Below are 22,225 nucleotides of genomic sequence, written 5' to 3'. Positions count from 1 at the left end.
GGCTCATTACTATCCTTTTCATGTACCTGAGGTGCATAAGGATCTGGGAAGACTTTCTAATACCCACTGTTATACATTTGTTTGTTTGAGACATTGCAACTGATGTGGTTACTTTTCAAAGTTCAACTTAAATAATGTTAAGAACTTAGAGAATTTTTCATTGACATTGGTTTCTCTCTATTCATCCTAACTTTGATTTTTTAGTTTTCTTGTAAAAATTTGCATTTTGGTTTTTGATAAGTCTTTTGTAGACCTGCAGTTTACAGATTTTTTCCATATCTTATTTAACCGTGACCATTTGTCAGTAGTGTTGTGAGGGTCCAAGATCTTTGACAGCTACATCATATTTACCCTGTCACTAGAATGAGATTTTCACTCTGCAGCAGAGTGTGCACTGATATGAAACTTCCTGGCAGATTGAAACTGTGTGCCAGACAGTGACTCGAACTCGGGATCTTTGCCTTTCGCGGGCAAGTGCTGTACCATCTGAGCTACCCAAGCACGACTCACGCCCCGTCTTCACAGCATCACTTCTGCCAGTATCTCGTCTCCTACCTTCCAAACTTTACAGAAGCTCTCCTTGCTTGGGTAGCTCAGATGGTCGAGCACTTGTCCGTGAAAGGCAAAGGTCCCGAGTTCGAATCTCGGTCCGGCACACAGTTTTAATCTGCCAGGAAGTTTCATACCCAGTCACTATTTATGGCCACATGGCCAATTACTTATGCTGTTGCAGTAGTTACCTTTCTTCTGCTGTTTAGAAATAGGGACATTTATGAGGATGCCACTAGTTTAATCTGTTATATTTGTTAGTTAGTTAGTTTCATGTCCCATGCATCATTTTGCACTACAAATCATAGTGATGTGGAACATGTCATTTTACATTCAAATCAGAAATTAATTTGTAAATATGGCAACATGCTGAACATTTATAGGTTCTTTTTTATTTTTTTAAATTTACAAATGTCATTTAGTAACTCCTACCTACCATTCTTTATACATTACAACAATAGAAATTGTTATGGAATGGAAGGATTTGGCAGGGAGAAACTTTTTCAGTGTGTTTACAAATTTTAATTTGCTGTCAGTCAGACATTTTAAATCATTGTGTAAGGGATGAAAATTTTTTATTGTAACACTGTATGCCCCTTCGAATGCAAAAGACAACCCTAAGTGGAGTAATGAATGTCATTTTTCCTTGTGGTAATGTAATCATGCACATAATTGTAGTGGGCTATTTACAACTTTGTGAGAGGAGAAATGTATTGAGAAGCAGTAGTCAGAAGTTCAACTCCTTAAGCACATGTCTGCAAGACGATCGTGGGTGAGCACCACATATCATTCTTACAGTATGTCTTTGAGTAATAAAGACTTTCTTTCTTAAAGATCAGCCGTCCCAGAACGTTATTTAATATAATACCACTGAATGAAAATATGCAAAACATGTCAGCTTACTGATTTGTCTTTCGCCATGATTTGCAATGATTCTAAAGTGCAAAGGTTGTTTTAGGAGTTCCAAAATGCACTTTTCCCAGTTCAAATTCTCATCAATATCAACACGTAAGAATTTTGAAATTTCCGCCATATGTATTATTACCTCACTATGTGTTACACATAGCATTGGTGTAGTAGCTCTAGATCTGCAGAAATGAACATGTTGTTCCTTTTTAAAACCAAGAGTTAGACCATTCGCAGAAAACCAGTCAATTACAGTTTTAAGAACACTGTTTATTGTTTCTTCTGTTTCTGTATACATGGTTGGATTTATTACAATACTAGTGTCATTTGCAAAAAGAATTAATTCTGCTTGTTGTATATTACATAGCAGGTGATTACATATGTGAGAAACAATAGTAGACCTCAGTCAGAATTACGTCCCCAGAATATATTGGCTGAATTAATAAGTACACTACAGTCTTTTGGTTAGATATGACATTATCAACTGGTTGGCTGTACAATCAGTCCCAGAAAACTTCAATATGTACATACATTGAATCTCCTGAGAATACTGTTATTCATACATTCGATAGGTTGCAAACATATCAACCAACACTATTTTATTTTTTAATGCTTGAAAAAATTTTGTGAGTGAACATGTAAATGGCAGTCTCAGTAGAGCAACTCTTCTGAAACCCAGACTGTGATTTACTAAGGCTATTATTGTTGCTAAGGTGGGATGCTATTTCAGAATAGACCACCTTCTCAAAAATTTTAGAAAATCATGTGTTTACATTTACATCTACACAAAAAATTATGTTAACTATTGTAGTTCAGACTTCATCTAGCTCTTCCGTCACTGTATTTAAAAAGTGGCCTATCAGTAGGTAATTAATATACATACAAATTGATTAATTTCTTGTACATGTTAATCCCTGCTTAATTCATTATCTGATAGTTCAAAGTGTTTGTCTTCACTAACTATACTAGGTTTGTGTCTCAATTTCAACTGTGCTCTTTTTCCTGATACAGGCGCATGATCCTCCATCCATTGAAAAATTGACTGATGACCTTAGATGTTAAGTCCCATAGTGCTCAGAGCCATTTGAACCATTGAAAAATTCCCTAGTTAAGTCTGTCCTTCCTTACAGTGATAATACTACATGTTGGACTTTTGTGTCTCTACACCAGCGCTCAGTGACACAAACTACAGTGCCACTGAAAGAGCTCAAGCTTCGAACTGATGTATTTTATTTTGTATTGCTTTCAAGTTTTGGTGATATGTAGATAAGACTGCTAATTTTCAAAGGGTTCAAATGGCTGTGAGCACTATGGGACTTGACATCTGAGGTCATCAGTCCCCTAGAACGTAGAACTACTTAAACCTAACTAACCTAAGGACATCACAGACATCCATGCCTGAGGCAGGATTCGAACCTGCGACCGTAGTAGTTGCACGGATCCAGTCCGAAGCGGCTAGAACCGCTCGGCCTGCTAATTTTCGATGGTATTTACTGCAGTTTCTCTTTAAGATATGTACTACGTGTGCCCGTTTGTGTCAGACTCTGTATTCTGAGTGCTTATTGCAGACTTTTTTAAACTAATGGAGGTACTCTTTAGTAGAATGACCTGTTGTCTGGATCTATCTTAAAAGATCTAACTCTCCTACCCATGACAAAAGCTATGACCTGAGCTTCTCCTCTATACTTTTATGAATGAGTGGTATCAGTCTTCCCATTTATGTTCAGGTATACATCATGTCTCATGAAACTGCTATATATATAAAAATTTTTTTAATCTAGTGCCATTTCCAACCCACATTTATTTGCCACACAGCACGATTAAGGCTTGAATTAAACTCTTATGAAATGAGAATTTGGGACAGCTCATTATTTATGAAGTACTTAATGTGTAAGTAATCTTTTCGTGAAGCTTTATTGCCTACCCGCGTATATGTCAGACATACAATTAATTTTTCTTAACAGTTATTTACCTGTACTGATATGTTAACAGATTCTCGAAGCTACTAATTCTGAATAACTCAGGTGCCTTGTGAGATACCACTAGCTTCAGGTATCACAGGTAGCAGGATTTTTTTAAAAATAAGCTTCACTGGCAGGTATTGTGCAAAACTGTGTCATACCGATACTGTACATAAGAATCTGTATGTTTGAATGATTTCTCGCTTGCAAGATAATATGCAATTATCATAACAATAATTTTGGTTAATTAACTAAAGAACACGCCCTGCCTCCTGTAACTAGCAGGAAAGAAGTCACTGCGGCAGGTCACGAAGCAGAAAACAACGATTAAGTGCTAGCAGAAGTGCAGTAACACAGTCGCCACACAAAGGATATGGGAAATATTTTTTTTCTATTCAGCTTTCTCTATAGCAGTATATACAAGTACCTATTCCATACGAAAATGATTAGACATAAACGGCACATCAAATACTTAAGCTTTGTTATGAGTTACGCATTTCCATCTCATAATAATTTGCAAGTACCGTGACTATAATACCTAGCTGATGAGTGCCCTTGTGGCAATGATTCTAAACATTATTACACTACAGTTATTGTACTGTTATTAAACATTTTTTCAGTTCACCTAAAACACAAATTGTAAGAGCGAATAACAAAATATATTTCACGCAGTGTCCGGTTTGTCTTGCAGAGGCCTATTATCAGAAGGAGAAAAATCTACTTGGCTGTGGTTTATTCGTCGTCATGAGTAACTCATTTATTGCAGTAAAATACGTAGCTGCCATTTTGCACATCGAGACTGATTTTTAATGTAACGTGACATCTGGAAAAAAAGATACCTGAACTCTCAGTTTTCACAGTGTGCTCCAGATCTCCATTGACATTCTTTTAAAGGTTGTTCAGGAAGTATTTCGCTGTAATGGGCAATGATCTCTGTCCATAGCCAGCTCGTTCACAAAATAGGACACCAGTGGATTACTGCTTCTTTGGAAATGTGAAGAGCCTACCTAGTTTATGGTGCTCTGGCTGATACTCGCAGGACCTGGTTGCTATAATCCGTTCATCATAAGAATAAACCTGATGTAAATATTGCATTATGTTTTCTTCCGGCACTATGTTTTCTTCCGCGTTTGCTGAAACCTCCTTGGATTTCCGTTTCACGTGAGACTGCAGCCAAGCTGTCTCGAGTAGTTAATTACGATAATAACGGTACGTTTTGTGCTGTGCGTTACGCGCGCATCGACTTGACGATAATGCGGGACAACAGCTTTACCGGCGCATTTTAACTTGGACAACACAGGCCGGTCAGCTGGTACAGCTAGCTTGCAGTGACGTGACCAGTTCACACGTAAAAATACACTCCTGGAAATTGAAATAAGAACACCGTGAATTCATTGTCCCAGGAAGGGGAAACTTTATTGACACATTCCTGGGGTCAGATACATCACATGATCACACTGACAGAACCACAGGCACATAGACACAGGCAACAGAGCATGCACAAAGTCGGCACTAGTACAGTGTATATCCACCTTTCGCAGCAATGCAGGCTGCTATTCTCCCATGGAGACGATCGTAGAGATGCTGGATGTAGTCCTGTGGAACGGCTTGCCATGCCATTTCCACCTGGCGCCTCAGTTGGACCAGCGTTCGTGCTGGACGTGCAGACCGCGTGAGACGACGCTTCATCCAGTCCCAAACATGCTCAATGGGGGACAGATCCGGAGATCTTGCTGGCCAGGGTAGTTGACTTACACCTTCTAGAGCACGTTGGGTGGCACGGGATACATGCGGACGTGCATTGTCCTGTTGGAACAGCAAGTTCCCTTGCCGGTCTAGGAATGGTAGAACGATGGGTTCAATGACGGTTTGGATGTACCGTGCACTATTCAGTGTCCCCTCGACGATCACCAGTGGTGTACGGCCAGTGTAGGAGATCGCTCCCCACACCATGATGCCGGGTGTTGGCCCTTTGTGCCTCGGTCGTATGCAGTCCTGATTGTGGCGCTCACCTGCACGGCGCCAAACACGCATACGACCATCATTGGCACCAAGGCAGAAGCGACTCTCATCGCTGAAGACGACACGTCTCCATTCGTCCCTCCATTCACGCCTGTCGCGACGCCACTGGAGGCGGGCTGCACGATGTTGGGGCGTGAGCGGAAGACGGCCTAACGGTGTGCGGGACCGTAGCCCAGCTTCATGGAGACGGTTGCGAATGGTCCTCGCCGATACCCCAGGAGCAACAGTGTCCCTAATTTGCTGGGAAGTGGCGGTGCGGTCCCCTACGGCACTGCGTAGGATCCTACGGTCTTGGCATGCATCCGTGCGTCGCTGCGGTCCGGTCCCAGGTCGACGGGCACGTGCACCTTCCGCCGACCACTGGCGACAACATCGATGTACTGTGGAGGCCTCACGCCCCACGTGTTGAGCAATTCGGCGGTACGTCCACCCGGCCTCCCGCATGCTCACTATACGCCCTCGCTCAAAGTCCGTCAACTGCACATACGGTTCACGTCCACGCTGTCGCGGCATGCTACCAGTGTTAAAGACTGCGATGGAGCTCCGTATGCCACGGCAAACTGGCTGACACTGACGGCGGCGGTGCACAAATGCTGCGCAGCTAGCGCCATTCGACGGCCAACACCGCGGTTCCTGGTGTGTCCGCTGTGCCGTGCGTGTGATCATTGCTTGTACAGCCCTCTCGCAGTGTCCGGAGCAAGTATGGTGGGTCTGACACACCGGTGTCAATGTGTTCTTTTTTCCATTTCCAGGAGTGTAGACGAAAGAGACGAGCAGAGGAGCAATGCAGCTTCCAATGTCATTTAATTTTTAAGCAGAATGAAATAATACGCTGCAAAAAATGGTTCAAATGGCTCTGAGCACTATGGGACTTAACTTCTGAGGTCATCAGTCCCCTAGAACTTAGAACTACTTAAACCTAACTAACCTAAGGACATCACAGACATCCATGCCTGAGGCAGGATTCGAACCTGCGACCGTAGCGGTCACGCGACTCCCAGACTGTAGCGCCTAGAACCGAACGGCCACTCCGGCCGGCAATACGCTGCAAATTTTTCATATTACGCTCCTTAGACGACTAGACGAAAACGGCAACACGTTATCGTTTTTAGCTAACGTACTATTGTAATTAAAAACAAGAATTATTAAAATTCCTGACTTAACCACAGGGTAAATTTTCTGCATAAGCTGTGTGTAACGTAAGAGAGTATTGATGATGATGATGATGGTTTTTGGTTTGTAGGGCGCTCAACTGCGCGGTTATTAGCGCCCAATCATCGAGTTTGTTCACATCAGGTTTATTCTTATGAAAAACGGATTATAGTACTATGTGTAGCAGCTGCGTAGTACGCCAAACTCCTGAGAATTCTTGAGCATGTAAGACACTAGATGATACGTCGCTGTAGACTCTACCATTATCATATTGGTCGAAATTTTGAACAATACCTGTAAGGGAACAGTTCTGGATTTGTTACGTGCCGTACTGAACACTGACGGAACAGTCTGAAACCACTCAGATAAAAGTGTACATCTTGTTGTTTTGTGTAACTTGTGTTTTGGTTATTTCATATTGCAGCCTCCTTCACTGTTGTTTTACAGAAATGAGGGTGACTGCAGTTATAAACCGAAAAACTCACAATTTCGTTATTTCTCTGTAACGAGCCGCCGAAACTGTGGATCGCTTATACTAAAATACTCAAAAGATATCCACGAAAAACTCTGAAAGTTTGACGGTGGATTTCTTGTTCACACTATATAGTATACAGCTGTACATTACGCAGAAGTTTGTAAACATGAAATGATTAAAACAAAACATGGATTAAACTAATATTTTTGTAAACCAGGGAGAAAAATAAAGTAGAAGTATCGTCTGTAAGCTATGGAGCATACAACGCTAAAAATTGAACTGATGCTAAGATGTAATTTATATCTATAATCCGTTCATCATAAGAATAAACAAGACCACCAACAATGGAATAAACGTGATGTAAACAAACACAAACGCGATAATTGGTCAGAAGCCATAGCATACGTACACTGGTGTTGTTACGCTCTTGGAAGTAGGTCCTACTTTTGTATTAGATATCTTATTACTAAGTTACGTTAAATGAAACTTTAAGATATTCAAATGTATTAACAGTCATCAACGTTTTCGTAATCATGCTTCAGCAAAGTTTTTATTTCAAAAATCGTGTACAGTCGTAACCTCTGCAGCATTGTGCTCTGTCGCGCAGTTAATGCCCAGTATCAAAATGACACTGACAGGCTGCTTTCTGGACCGTAGTGAAACACGCGCTTGGAACACGGTCAAAAAGTGATAGACTGTACTTAATGTTTTTCATAAATTTACGGAGATAATTGGCTTTGAAGTTTTCCCAGCCTTGTGTCTAATGCAGTTGATAAACAAACCCTTATTGAACGTTTAGCGCATTCAGTAGTGTAATCGAATGTCCACGAACAGCGGTTATTTGTGCGTTGGTTTAAACCTCCGCAGTATCATATTTTTCTCGCTCAATTTGAAACCTACATCTCGTAATTACAAAACTCATCATTTTTATGAATAATGCTCGTCTTTTTGTTTCTAATTACATATTGGACTCGAAATTCCAGTTTCCATTTTAAATGCAAATTCTTAATTGTCGATGTTTTATGAAAGACTGTTCATAAAAGTTGCTTAAATTAAGAAAATACAACAATTTAATTTTAAGGCAAAAACGAAAAACCAAATCATCTTTATTTTTACTATGTGCGTCGTTTTATACTACAGTAGATAAGTATCGTAGAAACATAAAAAACAATCATTTTCACAGCATCGAGCATATCATACAAATGCTGTGCATTTTTACATTTGCTACTGTACCATTACAATATGAACCCCTACGGGACTGATCTGGAGCTAAGCTACAGGATTTGGCCCGAGAAGTACAAAACTGGTAAGCTGCCAGAAGTACTGGAACTAACACACGCAGCTTTTCCACACGTCACTGCCGAGATATAGAACGGCTCGTCATAAAGGAAGAAGAGAAAATGCTGCGCCTGGTTGGCTTCGTGGATTCTGTTGTTGATAGGCTCGTTACCAACGTAGCACGTGACACAGAACTGAAATGTACAATCGCACCAAAAAGTATTGGCACACGTGCGTATTTATCGTTGCTGGTTACAAACGCCGCACTTTCCGGTACACAGTACATGTACGTGCTACCTCACATACCAGACATTACAATTCTGCCCATAGTGCCTACCATTAACAAAGAAATGCAGTGTTATGAGCAAACACGTATCTCCTCTGCACACAAAAAGTATTGGCACAGAGCATGGCATCTCGGTATATTGCTGGGTTTTCAGGTACCGGAACGCCATCTGCTGACACAGTAGACACTGCGTGTTGTTGACGGCCCGGTCGCCAGTATGTTGCTGTAGTGCGCGATAGTGGTCAGCATGGGGCCGAAGAAGAAGGAACATTCAGTGGCGTTGCGTGAGAGAGTGGTATTGCTCCATTCACAAGGGAGAAGCTATCGACAAATCGGAGCAGAGGTGTCTGTGAGCTACACCACGGTAAGAGCCATCATTCAGAAATATAAAGAGACTGGAACAACAGTGAATAAGTGTCGTCCTGGACGTCCAAAAGTGCTTACAACCCGAGAGCGTCGCCATATCATCGCACTTGCTCGGAAGGAACCTGCTACAAGTGCAGCAACTATTGCTGAGATTGTTCAGACAACGTCCGACAAGACGGTTAGTGTTCAGACTATACGAAATGTGTTGAATGAGGCTGACATGCATGGACGTTCTCCCAGGAAGAAGCCATACATTTCGGAAATTAACCGGCAGAAACGCCTGCAGTTTGCCAAGGACTACATCAGCAAGCCGATGGAGTTTTGGAACACTGTGATATTTAGCGACGAATCGAAGTTCAATGTGTTCGGATTTGATGCAAGAAAGAAAATTTGGCGCAAGCCGAATACGCACCTCGACATCAAACACATGCATCCCACAGTCAAACACGGTGGGGGCGGTATCATGGTCTGGGGCTGTATGGCGGCTTCCGGCGTTGGAAATCTAGCTGTAATTCACGGCACAATGGATCATATGAGATACATTGACGTGTTGCGAGGTAATTTACACGCTAGTGCACAGAAATTGGGCCTTACTGGGGTGTTTCAGTTCCAGCAAGACAACGACCCAAAACATACCGCCATGAAAACCCGGGAGTGGTTACTGTACAATGCCCCCAGAAGGGTTCTAACACCACCTCAGAGCCCTGATTTGAACCCCATTGAGAACCTGTGGGCTCATCTTGACACACAAGTCAGAAAAAGGCGTCCGTCCGGTAAAAACGACTTGGAGAAAGTGCTCCTGGAGGAATGGTCGAAAATTACCCCTGATATCACCCGGAATTTAATACAAAGCATTCCTAGGCGTTTACGTGCTGTTATAGATGCTAAAGGGATGCACACTAGCTATTAGATGGTGAACATCAATGAAGAAAACGAACACACTGTCCGATTCATATGCGTGTGCCAATACTTTTTTGGGTGCAGAAGAGCGATGTTTTTTTTCATGACACTGTATGTTACTTTAAGGACAGGTGATTTTGACATATTTGTAAACTATGTAATGTAAGGTGTCACATGTATGGGTTCTGTTCTGAAATATATGTTTCGTTTAACCTACAACCACTAAAATGTAACTGTGCCAATACTTTTTGGTGCGATTGTATTTCTCGCATTCGGATAAGGAAGGAGACCAGACGACTGACTGTAAGAAATACATTCGGTGGCTTCAATATTTAACTACGGTGAAATCTTTCAATATTCTCTTACGTTACACACAGTTTAGGCAGAAAAAATACCTTGTGGTTAAGTCAGGAATTTCCATCATTCATGTTTTTAATTACAATAGTACATTAGCTAAAAATGATAACGTGTTGCGGTTTTCGTCTAGTCGTCTCAGGAGCGTATTGTGGGAGATTTGCAGCGAATTATTTTATTCTGCTTAAAAATTAAATGACATTCGAAGCTGTATTGCTCCTCTGCTCGTCTCTTTTTACGTGTGAACTGCAGCTGGTCACGTCACTGCAGGCTAGCTGTACCAGTTGACCGGCCAGTGCTGTCCAAGTTAAATGCGCCGGAAAGCTGTTGTCCCGTATTATCGTCAAGTCGATGTGTGCATAAAGCACAGCACAAAACGTACCGTTATTATCGTACTTGACAGTACTCGAGACAGCTTGGCTGCAGTCTCACGTGAAACGGAAATCCAAGGAGGTTCCAACAAACGCGGAAGAAAACATAGTGCAATGTTTGCATCAGGTTTATTCTTATGATGCACGGATTATAGCTATTTTAAGGATTTTGTTGACTATTGAGTTGTTACAATCTTGAGCGAAAAATCTTTTGAAATGGCTTACTGGATGGATCCGCGACTCGAACACTGTCACTTGTACGAGGGACTTAACTGCTAAGGTCATCTTACACACTACTTAACCTAAATTATCCTAAGGACAAACACACACACCCATGCCCGAGGGAGGACTCAAACCTCCGCCGAGATCAGCCGCTCAGTCCATGACTGCAGCGCCTCAGACCACTCGGCTAATTCCCCGCGGCGAGCGACTGACATACTACTTTTCCACATAGTCACCAAACACATTGAGGCATAGCGATGAACAAGATTTGAAATACCTTCGTCGTAAAATTTTGCCGCCTGAGACTTCAGCCAGTGAGCCACACCCACCTGGAGTTTCGCGTCGTCATCAAAGCGCTGCGTTGCAAGCCACTTCTTCATCTTGGGAAACAAGTGGAAGTCGCTTGGTGCAAGATTGGGGCTATAGGGCGGATGAGTGAAACTTTCCCATTTGAATGAATTAAGGAGTTAGTGCGGTTTTCCGTGTGAGGTCGGACATGTCGTGCAAAAACCAAATTTTGGACGTCAGCTTTTCCTGGCATTTGTTTTGAACTGCTCTTCTAAGGCTGTGCAAATTTTGACAGTACCGGGCAGAATTTATGGTTGCTCTACATTCGAGAAAATCAATAAGAAGCACACCTTGCCTATCCCAAAACACTGTCGCCATCAACTTCCTTGCTGACAAGGTTTGCAAACGTTTTCGTGGTTTTTGGGGGAACCATGTGTGCCCCCATTCCATGGACTGTTATTTTGTCTCGCAATTGGTTACGATTCGATCCAGTAATGAATCACCATGTTTGTGGTAGGCCTCCAGAAACGTCAACATTGCCCCCCTTCGCTGTTCTGTATGGTGCTCTGTAAGCATTTTGGGCACCCATCGTCAACAAAATTTGTGGTAGCCTAGCTTTTGTTTGACAATTTCAAACAACAAAGCCCGTGAAACTTGTGGGAAAGAAAGCGAAAGCTCTGGTATTGTGAAGCGACAGTTTTCACAAATCGTTTCATCAACTTTAGCGGCAAGATCGTGTCACAATGCTCGGGCGTCCATCCTTCTCTGCATCATGAACGTTGGTTCGGCCATTTTTAGACCGAACGCACCACTTCCGGATGGAACATTCACTCATTACGTTGTTTCCGTACAGTTTGCACTGTTCATGTTAAAATTCTATAGGTTTTAGATTTTTTGACAACAAAAACCGTATCACAGACCGCACCTCACAATTGGCAGGATTTTCTATTGCAGCGCACATTTCAAATTCGAATAACGAAAAAACCAGACGCGCAGAGACATTCCCGCTGTCACGCATGGATGCCGACTGAGCTGCCGAGTTCGCACATACCAAAATATACGCGATCGGCGCGCGCCTAGCGGCATCAGACGGAAACCTTCCCTACTTTCTGAATAGCCCTCGTATTTCGCGAACAATGCTTTACGACTGAGCTATCTAGATAGCATACACGACCCGCCAAAGGTTTCAGTTCCCTCGGTACGTCTACCATATGTATAGATATGATAGTGGATACCTGCTGTATATCAAGAGTCCTTTTGTAAAATTACTTTTACTCTGCATTAGACCGATGAATCAACGATTTGCTGTCTTCTTCGCCAGGTACGAAGTGTGTTAAAAAAAGAGAACCTGAATTTTTTTTTTCGAAAAAATTTTGTTGGCTCCTTTACAGCCCCCACAAAATAGTCTCCATTAGATATACATACACTTGGGCGAAGTTGACATAACGGAAATCTAACACTACACTTTAGAGTAGATTATACAAGCTCGCGTAAACGTAGAGTTCGCGGAAAAAATCTCTAGGCGCAGATGAACTCCCGTTGGGCGCTGTAAGATGGATAGCACTCGTGTGCTGTTCAGTTAATAGCGCGTTTCCGTCGTGACCTGACGAATTTTTACCGTGTTTGTTACTTTTCTTCCTTGTATATTGCGAAAAATAAGGGGAGCCGAAGAAGAGAATATTGACATCGACCTACTAATTGACGAAGTAGAAGAAAGCATTTTGGAATATAGCGTCGAAATTTCGTAAAAATAAAATTTTACGACGACCTGGGAAAGAGTTGGTTTCGCTCCTTTGTAAGGGAAATTACTCAAGAAGAAAAAGATATAGGAAAACTTTATCGACCATAAATAAGGTATGCATGTTCAAGTGTACCTTCATTTACAAAACAGTTGGTAAGTTTAGCCCCGGTCGTCCATTGTGGGTAGCATTTATACTTGTGAGATTTCACACAACACAATAGTGAAGTAATGTAATCACTTTTACAATGTGTTCGGCACAATCCGGGTTGATATCTAATGGGCCATGTAGTAATCTCTATTTATTCCACTCTATACCAAAAGCACGCTCAACACACTCACGTGCTTAATTTAACAATTTCTTATAAGTCAGCTGATGTCCGTCGTAGGGTCTGATAAAATTTACCATCAGCGCAAATGCTTCATGACCTTCTGTCACATAAAATTCAGTTTATGTAAAGTATAAAGATCGGCATACATTATCAATCTGAAACTTCCCACACTATACCAGTCTTCTGTTTTTCCTGGGATATCGCTAAGTATATTATGTGCGGCACAGAAATACTCGTCCTCTTCCAATGTGGCCCAGGCAAGCTAAAAGAATGGCCACCCCTCGTATACGTTCAGTATACCCTGTTAGTCCTATTTGCTTCGGTTCCCACAGATTTAAGCAGTATTCTAGGATAGGTCACACGAGTGGTTTGTAAGAAATCGCTTTTGTAGACTGATTGCTTCACCAATGACAACCTATGTGATCATTCTACTTCATATCCCTAGAAATTGTTACACACAGGCATTTGTATGAGACACACAGGCATTTGTATGAGTTAACCGATTCCAACAGTGACTTATTAATATTATAGTCACAGGATACTACGTTTCGTTTTGTGAAGTGCACAATTTTAAATTGTTGACAATTTAAAGCAAGTGCTAATCTTTGAATCACTTTGATATCTTATCAAGATCTGACTGAATATTTATTCAGTTTCTTTTAGATAGTACTTTGTTATAGTTAACCGCATCATCTGCAAAAGTCCTAGGTTACTATTAATACTTTCTGCAAGGTCATTAATATACAACATGAACAGCAAGGATCCCAACAGATTTCCTTGGGACACAACCGAAGTTACTACTGCATCTATCGATGATCGTCCAAGATAACTTACTGAGTCTTCCCTGCCAACACATTCTCAATTCACTCGCAGACTTCACTTGATAGCCCATACGATTGTAGTTTTAATAATAAACGTACACGAACGTACTGCTTTTTGTAAATCAAGAAATACTGAATCTGACTGACTTGATCCAAATCTCTCAGTATGTCATGTGAGAATAATGCAGGTGGGGTTTCACATAATCAATGATTTCAGCATGCATCCTGTTAGGCATGGAAGACGTCATTCTGTTCAAGATAACTCATTGTGTTTTAGCACACAGTATGTTCAAAGAGTCTACAACAAATCGATCTCAGGGATTCTGGAAAATAGTTTTGTGGACCACGTCTACTACCATTCTCGTAAACAAGTGTGGCCTGTGCTTTCTTCTAACTACGTCTCAAATCCTTAAGATGTTTGATCTAGATCATTTCGCATGGTTCAAGAATTATCTCAGATATTGTGGATTTTTCAATATTATATAAGTAGTGTAATTTCACCATTGAACAACCGCTTGTAAGATAATCTGGAACTGAAACAAGACTGCGAGAATAACCGCACCGCGTAACGCGCTCTACCGCTCGTCATCTGAACATTTTTGAATGTTAGCGTGTAACACGCGTTACATCTGAACTTAGTCTTATGTCAGCGCTTTTTCCAATACTCATAAGTCAAGAACTCGATCTTTTGGATAGCCGTCAACTTTCTCAGCGATGCATTTTTAAGCTCATCCATGCTTGTAAAATGACGGTTGGTTAACGTATTTGTTATTTTTGGGAACAGAAAAAATCCCATGGGGCCGTGTATGGGACCATTAAGTGTTGTTGCGGCCAAAAATACACTAAGAACCAACAAAATGTGAACAGGTGCATTATGATACAAAAGCCATTAATTGTTTCGCCACTAATTCAAGTTTTTTTTTTTTTTTTTTTTTTTGAATGCTTCTATCAAACGACTTCGAAATTGTAACTTTTATTACTTATTGATCGTTTAACTGTGTGTGAAAGACTCAGAGTGCACTATTAACCTTCACATTTGATCGTAATTATCGAACTTTTTTTCGGTATTATCGATCCAGAATGGGACGATTAAGCGTTCATTACGCCAGATCTGTAAATCTACGTTTCGTCACCTGTTGTGATACGTTTCAGCTGTTCTGCATAGTTGTGGACTTCATTTAACGACTCCGAGCAACTTACTTTCGTCGCTGAATTTGTTCGAAATTCAACATTTTTTGGAACAAATTTTGTCATCGCTCGTTTCATACCCAAAATATTTCATAGGATGAGCCAACTGATATATTAGCAACATCTATGACTTCTCTGATTCTGATTTGGCGATCGTTCATAATCATGTCTTTCACATTTTGACATGCCTGGGCACCAAATGCTTTCGACGTCTTCAACTTCTTCACGGCCTTCTTCGAAAAGCATGTACGACTAGAAAACCATTATTTTACTCAAAGGTGACTCAAAAGAAATATGTGACGTGTCTAATGCTTTGTTGCACTTTATTCCTATCTGATAGCAAAATTTAATACAAATTCTCTGCCCCATTTCTGTACAAAATAAATAATCGCCGATATTAGCGAAATATATATTACCTTTCTGACAGCACTCAACGGACTAAATATACAATATGGTTAACACTTTACAGATACATTTCAGACATGTTTTATAACGCAAGAACGTAAAAAATCTAAATTCATGCCTACTCTGCAATTCACTACAAAGTGCCCTCTGCAATTCACACAAAATGCCCGGCAAGAGAGTTATCGAACTACTTTCAGACTGTTTCTCTACCGTCCCATTCTCGAACAGCGCGCGGGGAAAACAAACAATTGAATTTTTCAGTGCGAGCTTTAATTTCTCATATCACGATGATCGTTTTCCCTACGTAGGGTGGCGTCAACAAAATATTCTCGCACTCAGAGGAGAAAAGTAGTGATTGAAATTTCGTAAAAAATCTCGTCCTCATTCAGAGGAGGAAGGTGGTGAATGAAATTTCGCGAAAATATCTCGCCGCAAGGAAAAAGCGCCTTTGTTTTAACGATTGCCACTCCAATTCGTGTTTCACACGTGTGACACACTCTACCCACTTTAATGATAATGCAAACGGAGCTGCCCTTCATTGACGTTTTTCGATGTTCTCCGTCAATCCTATTTGGTACGGATCCCATACCCGTGGAGCAACATTTCAGGAGAGGACGGACAAGCCTATTGTAGGAAATCCATTTAGTAGACCTTTTGCGGCTTCTAAGTGATCTGCCAATAAAATGAAGTCTTTGGTTTGCGTTTCCCGCAACATTTTCTCTGTGATCGCTCCAATTCAACTTGTTCGTACAGTAATTATAATACCTAGGTATCTAGTCAAACTGACACCTTTCGATATGTGTGATTTATCATCTAACCGAAATTTAACTGATTCGTCTTAGTTCCCATTTGGATGACTTAAGTTTTCCTTGCTTAGAGTTAATTGCTACTTTCCGCACCATACAGATACCTTATCTAAATCATTTTGAAGTTGGTTTTGATCTGTCGATTACCTTATTAGAGAACATTATCTGAAAATAGTGTAAGAGGGCTACTCATATTGTCTCCTAAATCATTTATATGGGTTAGAACAGTAGAGGGCCTAAAACACTTCCTTGGGGAGCGCCAGATATCACTTCTGTATTACTCGATGACTTCCCGTCGATTACTATGAACTGTGACCTTTCTGACAGGAAAACACGAATCCAGTCGCACAACTAAGACGGCACTCGATAAGCACGCAGCTTGATTAGAAGTCGCTTGTGATGAATGGTGTCAAGTGTTGTGGGCTGGCAGGAGAGCCAACCCCGGATTACTAGGGGAAGCCGAAAGGCACGCGTTTTAGCTCACGCAGGCCGGCGTGAGGTCTGGAACAGGACAAGGAATTTAGACTAGAAAAAAAAAGGATGTAGCTGGTGGAATACTTAACTTTAATCCATTAATGTTGAACGTAGCTCTTGTCTGTACATTATTTACAATATCAATAGTAACTGTACATGGCGCATTGCTAGGTCGTAGCAAATGACGTAGCTGAAGGCTATGCTAACTATCGTCTCGGCAAATGAGAGCGTATTTTGTCAGTGAACCATCGCTAGCAAAGTCGGCTGTACAACTGGGGCGAGTGCTAGGAAGTCTCTCTAGACCTGCCGTATGGCGGCGCTCGGTCTGCAATCACTGATAGTGGCGACACGCGGGTCCAACGTATACTAACGGACCGCGGCCGATTTAAAGGCTACCACCTAGCAAGTGTGGTGTCTGGCGGCGACACCACATCAAGTCTTCTGGAAATGTAGAAATATGGAATCAATTTGAGACCTCCTGTTGATTTCACCCGTTATCTCGTGTGATTAAACAGCTAGTTGTGTTTCACATCAAAGATATTTGATGTATGTATCAATAAATCGTTTTCTTCTGGGCAATTCATAATGTTCGAACAGATTATATATTCCAGAATGAGCACTTGCCCGCGAAAGGCAAAGGTCCCGGGTTCGAGTCTCGGTCGGGCACACAGTTTTAATCTGCCAGGAAGTTTCAGATTATATATTCCGAAGCCCTACTGCAAATCGACGTGTAGAGATATGTGTCTGTAACTCAGCACATTACTCTGGTCGAATCGGGCTAATTACAAAATTCCCGCTACTTGTTGAAAAAATCGTAGTTCTCAGTAAACATACCAGAAATCCACTGAGTGGGAGCAGGGGGTGTCACTTGGAACTTCCATTCTCTTAACTAGTTGACGGTCAGTCAAATACTGAAGAAACGATGTAGGGAAGGGATAAAAGCAGCACTACTACGTAAAAAATTTAGGAAAAATTGTCGTGGTCCTGACACAGGATAGAGGGAAGACAAGGGTTTAAGGTCAATCTGCAGTTTCCGAGCGGCGAGGAGCAAATGCAGAAAGACAAATTCCCGGTGAAGTCAGGTTGATTACTTGGATCAGCGCCAAACACTGTCTCAGGGCATCTACGAGAGATGTGGATTTTAGGACTAGACAGGATGCTTACAGCAGCAGTCTGGTGAGCCGTTCTGGACCTCAGAGCGCCTCTGGCCAATCATATATAGATTCCTCCCCTATTTGTACTCGGTACGGAGATGCTTCTGGATTTTACATTAACAAACTCCAAGTTTGGTATCAGAGGATATATACGCTCCTGGATAATCGGGAAATCTGGGGAAAACCAAGGAATTTTTTTCATCCGGGAGAAAACCGGGGATAACGCGGGAATTTTTGCTGTTCTAGTTTTCAGTTAAATTTTTGTAAATTTGACCGGTAATAACTGATACTCTAACAAAGAATTTTCCTTTGGCCCGTTACTGCAATATAATACTGCAGCAATAAAACATAAACGAAGAAAACATAAATAAAACCTTAGTTGCAAAGGAAATGCGCCATTTGCGGCAGCAAAACACGTGCACACACAAGCGTCTGCCAACAGCAAAATGTGTCAAAGGCTTTAGGACGAAGACTACGCAATACTTCATAACAGCAAACTGCTTACGATGGGCGTGACGTCACAGGCACTTCAGTTTAGCTGTATTAACTAGACACGGGCTGTATCAGCAATAGCAAAAAGCAGCCAGATGCTGCCCGGAAACATTTCTGTGGCGCACCCAAGCTGCCAGATTCGAGCATGTGTACAGCAGTTTGACTTTTCGTGAGATGAGGGGTAGCCTCCACGTGAACCAAGTTTACGTTTAGTGATTTTGCTGTTTCCTCTTGGTTTACAGCTCTCAAGAACAGAACGGATTTCTGTGACCGGGAGCTATAGTGTGAATTAAAATATTCACATAATTATGGAAGGCTAAAATATGTTATTAATTTCAGTTTTCTGATTTGATTTTATTTCCAGGGTTTTGGCAGCTGAATATTATTTGCCTTGCAGAAAACGTATTTTTTTCTGGGGTTTGTTTCCTAAAGTGGCGGGAGATTCTACGACGGTGTATAAAATCTTAACCATTCAAAGGATTGGTTGGATGTTTTAAAAAAGGGGGGGGGGGAGACCAAACTGCTAGGTCATCGGGCCCTCATTCCGAATAAAACAATGGCACAAGGGTGAGAATAAAACAAGCTAGACTGACAACACAAATAAAGAGAAAGGAAAAACCACAAGAACGACGGAAGGGCAACAAACACTTAAATGGACAAAAGGGGAGAAGAAAGCCACAGAAACGAAAGAAACAGGTAGAAAAGATTAAAACGACAAAACAGATGACCATGGCTGGCTGACCTTGAGAATAAAAAGAAGCCTGCCACTCTGCAACACATTAAAACCTCCACCCTAAAAGCACTGGGTTGGAGGACACAGAGGGACAAAGGACATGCGCTAAAACTTAGATCAAGTGATAAAACCCACCCTCACGAATAAAACCAAATGCTAAATCAGCCGATGAGGTGTTGTTAGATAAAATTAGCAGAACGAGTCCGGTAGCTGAAGATTTCATCGGAGGGCAATCAAAGTGGGACAAGTGCACCAGAACATGGGCCACTGTCAACCGGGCGCCGCATCGACACTGAGGCGGCTCTTCACGGCGCAGGGGGTAGCCGTGGGTCGCCCAAGCGTGGCCAATGCGGAGCCGGCAGAGAACCACAGAGTCCCTGCAAGAGGTCCGCGTGGAGGACTGCCACTCATTCGTAGTCTCCTTAGTGGCACGCGGTTTGTTGTGCGTACTGAGACTATGCCATTCCGTCTCCCAAAGCAGGAAAACATGGCGACGTAAAAACGAACGCAGGCCAGTTATTGGAATGCCGATCTCCATAAGCGGTTTCCGTGTAGTCAGTTTCGCCAGCCTGTCAGCAAGTTCGTTGTCTCGGATTCCGACGTGTCCTGGGATCCACACAAACACCACTGAACGACCGGACCGTTCCAGGCCATAGATGGACTCTTGGATCGTCGCTACCCAAGGATGACGAGGGTAGCACTGGTCGATAGCTTGTAGGCTGCTCAAGGAGTCAGTACACAGAAGAAATTACTCCCCAGGGCATGAACGTATGTGCTCTAGAGCACGAGATCTGCAACGAAAACACTGTAGCCATCAGGCAAGGAATGCTGTTCAGTATGTCCTCCATGGACATACGCGAAGCCTACGTGACCATCAGCCATCGAGCTGTCGGTGTACATCGCTTCATGGCCTCGGTACGTGTCAATAATCGAGAGGAAGTGAAAGCGGAGAGGTGCAGGGTGAACTGAGTCCTTTGGGCCATGTGGATGTTCAGGCTAAGCCGCGGTCTACTTGTACACCATGGAGGTGTACGCAATGGACCTCGAGTATAGGTGGTAAAGGCAAGGACTCCTGATAGAATGGATCGGACGCGAACTGCAATTGTAAGCCCTGACCTGGGCTGCCGATGCGGGAGATGAACCGCCCGTGGGTGGGAAAAGGAGACGGTAATTCGGATGTGCAGGAGAACTACGAACGTGGGCAACGTAACGGGCGAGCAATGGAGGGACTCCAACCTCCGCCAGGACGCTGGTCACTGGACTAGTCCTGAAAGCTCCCGTCGCTAGTCGAACGCCACATTGGTGCACTGGGTCGAGTAAACGCAACGCTGAGGGCGCCGTCGAACCTGAAACCAGACTCCCATAATCAAGGCAGGATTGAACAAGGGTTCTGTAGAGCTGCAGCAGCGTAGAGCGATCTGCCCCCCAGATGGTGTTGCTCAGGCAGCGGAAGGCATTGAGGTGCTGCCAGCACTTCCGCTTAAGCTGCCGAAGGTGAGGAAGCCAACTCAATAGGCCGTCGAAAACCAGTCCTGAGAATCGATATGTCTCCACTACAGTAAGGGGATCATCAGTAAGGTAAAGTTCTGGTTCCGGATGAACGGTACGACGCTGACTGAAGTGCATAACACACGACTTTGCGGCCGAAAACTGGATGCCTTGGGTTAGAGCCCATGACTGCCACCTTGTGGATGGCTCCCTGTAGGCACCACATACAGAGAGGGTGAGACAGACGGCCCTACAGCTGCTGCTAGACCGTTAATGGTCACTAGAAAGAGAGATATGCTCCATACAGAGCCCTGCAGTACTCCATTCTCCTGAATATGGGGGGAACTATGGGAGGCACAAACTTGAACATGAAAGTACGAAGCGCCAAGAAATTGTGGCTAAAAGTCTGAGGTGGGCCTCGGAGACCCCACTCATATAATGTGGCAAGGATACGATGTCGCCAGGTGGTGTCATACGGTTTTAGTAAACCAAAAAAGACGGCAACGAGGCGTTAGCGTCTGGAAAAGGCTGTTCAGATGGGCAGACTCGAGGGGGACAAGATTATTAGTGGTAGAGTGACCCAGGCGGAACCGCCCTGGCACGGAGCCAGTAGGCCACGTGACTCCAGGACCTAATCCAACCACCGACACACCATACGTTCCAGCAGCTTAAAAAGAACGTTGGTGAGGCTGATGGGCCGATAGCTATCTACAGCAAGCGGGTTTTTGCTGGGTTTGAGCACTGGTATGATGATGCCCTCCCGCCATTGCGATGGAAAGACGCCATCGCACAAGATCTGGTTGAAGATCACGAGGAGATGTCGCTTCCACTGTCAGACGAGAGATGTTTTAAACATCTGACTGTGGATCTGATCTGGCCCAGGAGCAGTGTCGGGGCAATGTGCAAGGGCACTGAGGAGCTCCCACTCTTTAAATGGGGCGTTATAGGATTCACTGTGGCGTGTAGTGAATGACAGGACTTTCCCTTCCATCCGCCTTTGAGAGTGCGAAAGGCAAGGGGGGGGGGGGGGGGTAATTCTCCGACGCAGAGGCGCGAGCATAGTGCTCAGCAGTGCTCGGCAATCGCGTTTGCGTCGGTAGATAATGTGCCATTTACGTTAACATCAGGAACACCTGTTGGGGTCTGGTCCCAAAACCTCGTTTGAGGTAGGTGACGTGTGGCACCCAGTTGTCAACACGTATCTCTCACAACACTACTGTTTCCGTCGTCTGATAAGCTGGCGAACGCAGGCACGGATCCGTTTAAAGGCTATGAGATGCTCCAGGGAAAGGTGCCGCTGTAGAGCTCGCCGACTCTCTTTAATTGCCTCAGGGTCTTCCGGCGACCACCAAGGGACTGTATTTCGCCGGGAGCACCCTAAAGAACGAGGGATCGCGTTTTCCGCTGCAGAAACGATCGTTATAGTTACCTGCTCAACCACGACATCGATGTTACCATAAGGGG

General features: G+C 43.1%; 1 long non-coding RNA gene across 1 annotated transcript in view; it reads left to right on the top strand.

Moving 5' to 3' along the window:
- The window catches only part of LOC126203695 (uncharacterized), a 148,733-nt gene that overhangs the window by 11,874 nt on the left and 114,634 nt on the right, over positions 1-22,225 (top strand). The gene's annotated exons all lie outside the window — the stretch shown is intronic.

This window comes from Schistocerca nitens, chromosome 9, assembly GCF_023898315.1.
Source record: "Schistocerca nitens isolate TAMUIC-IGC-003100 chromosome 9, iqSchNite1.1, whole genome shotgun sequence".
Classification (NCBI taxonomy): domain Eukaryota; kingdom Metazoa; phylum Arthropoda; class Insecta; order Orthoptera; family Acrididae; genus Schistocerca; species Schistocerca nitens.
Note: the sequence above shows the minus strand (reverse complement) of the source record. Positions and strands in the feature narration are given on the sequence as shown.